Source organism: Lacerta agilis, chromosome 17 (genome assembly GCF_009819535.1).
Source record: "Lacerta agilis isolate rLacAgi1 chromosome 17, rLacAgi1.pri, whole genome shotgun sequence".
Classification (NCBI taxonomy): Eukaryota; Metazoa; Chordata; class Lepidosauria; order Squamata; family Lacertidae; genus Lacerta; species Lacerta agilis.
The window spans coordinates 35735035-35743433 of NC_046328.1; positions in this window are offsets into that span (position 1 = coordinate 35735035).

Here is an 8399-nt window from a genome sequence, read left to right on the forward strand (position 1 = left end):
AAACCAGCTTAGCCTCACTATTGTGAAACTCCAATTGCACCTGTCATTCAGAACAAAAAATATCCCCCCCTCCACCTTGTGACACAAGGGAGCTAACAGCAGTCTGTGGCTAATCTGTACAGCTAATCTCTCTCTTAACTGCATGACTTCTGGTGCCACTCTAGATAAGTGTTTCATCTTTAGACATTTGGGAGGTTTTGTGGGTCTACTCCTCCCCCCTAAGAAACTTCACTTACTTGCATTATGCTGTATATAAACCCACGGGGCCGAAATCCATCACAGCTTTCTCCTGCGTCAGACTAGTTCGTTTTGACGTGGCCTGCTCAGCAGAGCTTTCCTGTGAAGCGTTCCCCGAGCCGGCTTCTTAGATTTTTCACGGTTTCTTCAGACAGGCATCACAATTTGCAGAGGGACTCAAAACCAATATTGAAACGAGCAAAGGTGGTTCGGCGGCACAGTTTTCTTTATTTTTCCTTCCTAGGAGAATAGAATGTGAAACTTCTTATTTCTGCTGCTCTTTCTCTCTGTGGCGATTCCATGGATCCTTTTTAAAAAGAAAATTAACCCATGGGCGATGAAAGCACCCTCAGAGTTAACCGCTACTCAAATTGCCACAGAATGCTAAGAATTGGGGGGTGCCATTATGGGGGGGGGGAGGGCTTCTTGCAGGAAAAGGGAACCTGTAAGACAAAAATATTTTAATGGTAAGAGCTCCATGTCTTTCCCTCTTCTCCCCCAAATATATATATATATATATATGTATATGTATGTATGTGTATATATATATATATATATATATATATATATATATATATGATTTTGTGCTTTTACTTTAAGATGTTCACAGTTAGCAATGTACATATGTGTGTGTAAAAAAACAAAAACAAAAAAGGTTAGGTTGTTGGACAGGAAGGATTTCCCTGTCTCTGGTTTCTTCACGCACCCTTTCCCTTTGCTGTTACTTTTGTATTTCACCTGACAAGGAGAGAAACAAAATGGAAATAAGAAATAAACGTGTATTTTTTAAGGAAAACCTTAGTCTCTCTCATGAAGGACAGAATTTCCTAGGAGAGGAAGGGAGGCACAGAATTCCCCCCCCCTGCCCACCCTGCTTGCTTTCCAGCTGTTTTGGAAAGGGGGGGTGTCTGGCGGGGGTTGAAAGTATCTTGTTTGTGGAACCCACTTCTCATTGATGACAAAAAGTAACTTTCATGGCAGATATTTATAGGGTCGTTGGGGGGGGGGGCAGCACCTCCCCAGATTTCTTGGTGTCCGTTATTCCTCTGGCGCAGTTCCCCTTAGATACTCATTTTAACCTTCCGAGGCAAAATTACTTGCATAGCACGGGAAATATTAGTGTATTTCATTCTGGGGTGGGGTGGGACACTTGTAAAGTTTGCAGAGCCGAGTCTTGGGCGGGGGTAGCTTTCAGGGTTGGGGGAACGCGAGGGAACCTGCTTCCCATATTAAGGGAACAGATGTTTTGGGGATGCACCCCATTCCCTCAAGAAGTGTGCGGCTGTGCTGCCATTTTCGATGGGGGGGGGGGAAACCACTGTACATAATCGATGTGCTTTTCATTTTCTTTGTGTGTGCCTCTTTTAAGAGGAGGGGCAGGGAGAGTTTAATATTTGTTGGCTTGGTTTTATTTTCAAGTGTTTTCTTGTGGGGGAGTTGCAGGGGGGCCGAGAACCCGATGTGCATTGGGCTGAACAGCAAGCAACTGCTGAACATCTTGATTGTATATTAACACGATTTAATAAAATACCCTAGTTTGAATGTTTTATATATACATACATATATAAATACACTTCTTGTAAATAAGTCCTCTCTTAAGTGTGCAATAGGTGCATATAAGGTTGAGAACGGGACCCCCACCCACCCATCCCTTCCTTGCTTTGCAACCTGGAATCGGAGCCGGAAGTGGTTACTTCGGTGTCAACCCAGCCTGGAGGGGGAAGAGCAGAGCAGACAGAAGAAACGCCTCCAATTTCCGAAAAACCACCGCGCTCCCCGTTGGAGGAAGTCTTGACTGTTGCGCTTTTAATTTATGCATCTTGTCTCTGTGTTGGAAGGAGGTCTGGAAACCAATTCCAAAGCTTAAACCACGATCGGAGCAGTGCGGTTTTTTTGTTTTTGTTTTTTGAGGTTTTCTCTCTCTCTCTCTCTCTCTCTCTCTCTCTCTCTCTTTCCCCTGCCCTCTTTCCCTCCTTCCTTATTTTTGTATTGTATACTAATAAAGTGTTCTTGACTTGTTGTGGCCTCCATTTCTAGGAGAAAAGGGACCAAGCTCTCTGCCCTGTGGATTGGGCTCCAAGGCAGCATGTGATACATTTTATTTTACTTTTGGGGGGAAATGGGGGTTGTGCATCTTGACCATTCCTGGCCTGCAGATAATTCTGAAAGAAATCGAATGGGTGGGTTTGTTTGTTTGTTTTGTCAAATCTTTGTTTCCATTGTTGGGCAAAGCTCATTTTGCCTCTGTTTCCAACCCCCTACCCCCTTTTCCCTCTTGGTTATAAAATGTTAAAACCTCTTTTTAAAAAAAATCACTGTTTTGAGGCTAAGAATTTGGTAGACGGGTAGTTCCTAAAATAATTTTAAACATCTGTTTGGGGTGGAGGGCACGAGAACCCACATTTACCCTCTTCAGAAGGCGCAGTTGCTGGAACAAACAAGCCTTCTAAAATGCAGCCAAGTCTGGCACTTCTGGCTTCTGACCTGGGCCGCTGTGATCTTTTGAAGGCTGCAGCACAAATGGACTATATTTTCATAAATGAATGTACTTGCGGCATGGCAAGGGACCGGGAAGGGATCTGTGTGCCTCCAATTGAACTTAAAGACACTGCTGCCTTATGATATGACCCCCTACCCTAATGACAAGGAGAGCTTTATTTTTACTGCTTGTGGTACAAAAGAGAAGGTGGCCTTTAGAAAATGTATTTGTGTGCGTCTGCACACGCAATCTCAGGCAATAGCAGCTTGGTGCACCAGTGCTTTACTGATAAGTTGGGGTCGTCAGGGATTCTCTAGCTGTGAGATAACCCTTGGGGTCCCTCCCAACTGCACAGTTCTGTGATGCTTGGGAGGGAACTGTGTGCAGTGTGTGTGTGTGTGTGTGTGTGTGTGTGTGTGTGTGTTTTGGAGGGGGAAGTTTTAACAGCGCTTCCCATTTAATCTACCAGATGAAGTCATTCTGAGCAGGTACTCCACTACTGTCACAGCACATGTACAGTTTTTAAAGGCCTGAAACAAGAGTTAAGAATTGTGGGTGCTGGATCTGCCCAAAAGGGGGCCCGTCTGGTCCAACATCCTGTTTTCATAGCAGCCAAGTGGATACTCAAGCCAAGCGGGTCCTCGTTGCTCAAGTCTGCTGTGGTGGCATTCAAGCAGCAATTCAAACGTTAAGCCCCTCGGGTTGCAGAAGTTTGGTCACCTTTCTCACCGGGGTAGAGTGGGTGCAGCAGGCAGTCAGTCAACCAGTTGAGCAGTGACAGGCTGGGTTTTTTAAATCGGAGAATACTAGTTTCAGGGTGCAGAGCTTTCCCACCAGCGCACCCACTCTTGTGATTGGTGGTGGTGGTCAAAATACTATCAGGCTATATGAATCCAAGGGAAGAATACAGAAATTTCCATCACCGTGGAGGAGGCTGCCATTGCAAAACTTTTTTCCCGGGAGTGGGGGACAGCTAAGGAGTCCCTAGTAACTGGTTTTGCTTGGGTTTTTTGTTGACTGAACAGTATTTCTGCAGCCAGTGGCTGCATCTAGGAAGTGTTTTCATTGGGTTGGGGCTGAGCTTTGCAGAGTGGAAGCCCGCTGGCTCTACACCCTGTTGCATGTTCATCTTGCTGCTCTTGTTTTTATGGGATCTTCTGCAAGTCCTTACCTAAGTATTTATAACCATGCCAACTCTTGGGGCAGGCATAACTAGGGTGTGCCTGATAGCGCCCCCCTATTGAATGGGGGGGGGAGACGACCCATCTGTATTGTTTGTGCCCGTGAAATCAGAAGGCTGCATAGAAATCTGGCTTAGGTCTCAGGCCTGGTTCTTTAAACATGCAGAGGGAGATGTCTAGCCTGGCTGATCTCAAGAGGATGGCAAGTGGGGCCCTGCTTGCATTTCCATACCAAGCAAAGCACCTTGGGGAACTATTTCCACCCGAGACACCAAAAAGCCATCACAAAGCTTTGCAAACTTGCCTGTAACTAGTAAGGTTGGCCAGGTTCTTACCCTGATGTAATTATAATCTCTTCGCTCTAGGAACTGTGCCACCTGTCTAAATTGGTTGTCAACCAATCCAGTATTTAAAATCTGCTTTGTTGCAGCTTAAAGCAGCTCACCATTCCTTTTTATTTTTCTTCCTGAGGGCTGTGTCACTGGGAGAGGACTCCCTTTGCGTGTGGAAGGTTCCCGGTTCATTCCGGGATCTCTCCCAAGTAAAGCTTGGGAATCCCCTTGGTTTAAAACACCAAGGAGCTACTGCCAGTCAGCGTAGGCAGATCTGGGTTATGCGAACCGGTGGTCTTGACTGTATAAGGCAGCTTCTTGTGTCCTTAAGAAATCATATCCAAAAGAGCCACGAACATGTTTAAAATTCACCAGATCTGTAACCCACTGCACACTTAACCTGGGAGTGAACTGCATTGAACTTAATGGCTTCTGAGAAGATGTGCATAGGACTATGCAAGCACAGGATTCAGCAACCTACTCTTAAGATTTCCTTCGAAAGGCTAACAGGGAACTGAAGAAGCTGTGGACCCTTGGGTTTTAAGGTTCCGGCTTTTAAGGCGGCACTGATGTCAGCAGTATCGCTAAGTGCAAGTGCAAGTAGCAGCGCTGTTTTTGTATAAAGGTGCTCAGTTGCACGCATGGCTGATGAAGCACTGAAGTCCCAAAACAGCTTTAGAGCACCAGATTGGGGAAGCTTGAAACAAAGGATCGTGCTCATCAGAGGCCTTGAGGCACTGGCGGTTCCCACAAGCAGAAGGGAAAAGGAGCAGCCCCCTGTGGTCTTCAGGCCCGTTGAATGACTGGCTTCTGTTCCTTTGCCTGAATTGACTCTTGTTCTTGTGGGGTGACCTGATGGCTAGAATCATGCAGTGGTTCATAATTTGGCTCAAAAGACCGGGGGGGGGGGGAGAGGTGCTTTTTAAACCAACCAGCTAGAGTAATTTCACGGGGTGAATATTTTGAAAGCTAGGTGATCCTCTGGGTCTCTTGCAGCTCTACATTTCTATGATTCTAAGAACATCTTTGTTCACAAGGAAAGCCCCGAGGGCAGAGAAGATTATAGCATGTGTTTGCAGCATGCTACAAAAACATCCCCCGGGGAGGCAGGTGTTGTGCAATGGCAGCACAAACCTATGGCTCCGATTGGCTTGCTTGCTCCCTGTCACACAAGTGCATCTTGCTGCTATTGGCTAAATTGTTTCTACTCAAGCCTTGGCTTGAGGTGCTCTGAATCCTAGGGTGATAGAAGGCCTGGTCCAATGAAGTCCCTGGGGAGTAAGACGAAACCCTTGGGCTGTCAAGCAAAGGAGGCATCTGTGCCAAAAGGGCTTGGACAGGAAGCTCTAAGAATAAAGTTGCGCAGACAAAAGCTTCACTTGATGCTGAAATAGCCAGATCCATTGGTGTGATGAAAACGTCAGCTGAGTGGAATCAGGCTTGAGTTGTGCTTGTGAGAGTGATGTTGCTGGGAGCACGGAGTGCAAGTGTGACCCGTGTTCATGTGCTGAGCGTCTTTGCCGTAGGAGCACACGTCTGGGTGCTGGATATGCAGCGAAGCTGAATGTTGGAAGATTCAGGGCAGAGAAAGGAAACTTCTCCATGCAGTGTTTAGTGAAACTATGGAACTTGCTCCCAGAGGAGGCAGCGATGGTCACCAACCTAGATGGTTTTAAAAGAGGATTAGACAAATTAATGGATGAGAGGACTTCTGATGGCTGCTAGCCGTGATGGCTATGCTCTGGCCTCCACAGCTGGAGGCAGCAATGGGTCTGAATCCCAGTTGCTGGAAATCACAAGAGCAGGCAGAGGGCTCTTGTGTTGAGATCCTGCTTGCGGGTTTCCCATTAAGGGCATCTTGGCCACTGTGAGAACAGGATGCTGGACTCAATGGCCTGTTGGCCTGATCCAGCTGGCTCTTCTTCCTTCCTTACGTTCTGATGCCTACAGCACTCTTGCCTAGAAACTCTGGACTTTCTCCTTTTGGCAGGTGGGCTTAGTGCCCCTATAGAGAACCAGTCCCCGTTCCATGCACCGGTCAGACCTGAACTGGGGCTTCAAACCTTACAGTGATCTATTAAATCTCTTCATGCCAACGTTGCAAATAATTTGGTGGCCAATTGTACCAATAATCGATGTTTACAAACTGCCTTCTCTTTTTGAAGAGGCATAGATCATGCAAATCCAGCACCTGTAGTATACATGATATACATGTGTGTTGCCAGGGGGCGGGGTGAGACTGCCCACTCCCCTGCCACCTGAATTGGGCACCAGCCTCAGGAATTTCCTTGAAAGGGCACCCCATGAGCCTGGGCATATAGCTCATGTGGGCACTCTCAGACCTCTTCAATTCTTGTTCCTTGCAAACCTGAATCAACTCCTTTTAAAGGCTTCCTACAAGACTGGGTTGCAATTTATTTCTTCTGTGTCTGTGCCTTGTTTTTTAGGTTTTGGTTTTTACATTTATCATCTCTCTCTGCACATCTCATTATTTTGCCAAGGTAACAACCTGGTCATCTGTTTTCCTAGCATGCTGTTACTTAAGTAGTTATTTTACCTCCAAAGTTAGGAGTGAGTTCTGCTGAGCTTATCTGTATTTACATATGGGGCCCGATCCATGCAACTGCAGTCCTATGCACATGCAACCAAGAGTAAGCCAAATTGGGATATGCAACCAAATAAATGTAGGTAGGATCAAGTTGTTTGTAATTTGCAAACACTTCCATCATCCTCAGAACAAGCCTTAAAAGCTAGGCCATGCTTGAGAGGGTGTGGGGGGGGGGGTAGTAATCCATGGAACAAGTCAGTTTGGGTTTTTCAGTTGTGTGTGTGAAAAATAATTATAAGGCATTCTTCGGATAGAACAGACACCAATAGCACCAAAGAGCCCACTGCCATCACTCATAGGACAAAAATCTGGTATGAGCTGCTTGGATATGCTGATTAAAAATATGAAAAACCCAGAGGGTGAAATATGGTCCTTTTTGGTGTTAGGAGCAGGAGGAAAAGTGGAGGGTTAGGGATTTGAAATCAGTTTCAGGTGGGAGCTCTCTGGCTCTCATTAGCACTTGGCAGGGCCGGCCCACGCTCAAGGGAAGATGAGGCGACCACTGCAGGTGGCCGGATTCACAGGGGCAGCAGATTGCAATGTAGATCTTTACAATTCAGGGAGGGGAGGAGCACCATCTTATGGTTCATCTCAGGTGCCAAAATGTCTTGGGCCAGCACTTTTATACAGTACCACATTGATTCCAGTAGAAGGGATTCAAGGATATGCATTTTAACTCTCCTACTGGGAAAAAGTTAGTGGAATTTAAGAGGGTGTCCTTGGCCAGATCCTGCGCATTCTATGAATTGCTCATTCAAAAGACATTGGGATACAATTCATATTTGGATGTTTACTTTCTAACATGTGATTGTAATGCTTAAAAAAGCCTTTTCTGCCTTTTGTATGTGCACACTGATAATCTGGTTTATAGGATTTTATGGAGCTGCTAGGGGGATATGGGGTCATGACCTTTCTCCTGTCAGGAACCCCTGGGCCCTTGAATCAGCAGCCTAACATGCAAAGGGTTCGTATGTAGTGTTAGTCATACTCTTGATTGAGCCCACTGAAACAAATGGACATGGTTTAGGTCCGTTGTTTTCAATGTGTCTACTTTGAGTAGAATTCAGTTGGGCACAATTCAAAGCTTGTCTCTTTCCCTATCATGGATAGGCAGTGTTAGAAGCTGCACCTGTTGAATTTCCACCTCCTACAGTACTTAAATGAGACATAGAAAAAAAATTACTTTATTTAGAACACTGATTATGCTACAGGTGTTTTAAATAAATAAAGGCATTTTTAGACACCTTTGAGCACTGTAAGGAAGGTGGAAATCCAACCAATACAGCTTTTAACAAACTACCTACCAGGCTGAAAGCTGCATGCTTTATGCCTGTTACGTAGAAGTTGGCTGGTTATGTTTTGGTTTTAATTGCAAAATGCAGTTCTCTTCACTGTATGGCCACAAAATTCCTTTGCAGCAAGGCTGTGTTTTGCCCCTAAGCGTTCCCTGCACACTAGGGCCGTGCCTACTGGGTTGCCAACTTTTCAACTGGCCGCTGCAGCTGTGGAGCTTGACAGACGTCGCTCAGCATGGTTAAAGCGTGCTTATCACCTGCATGCAG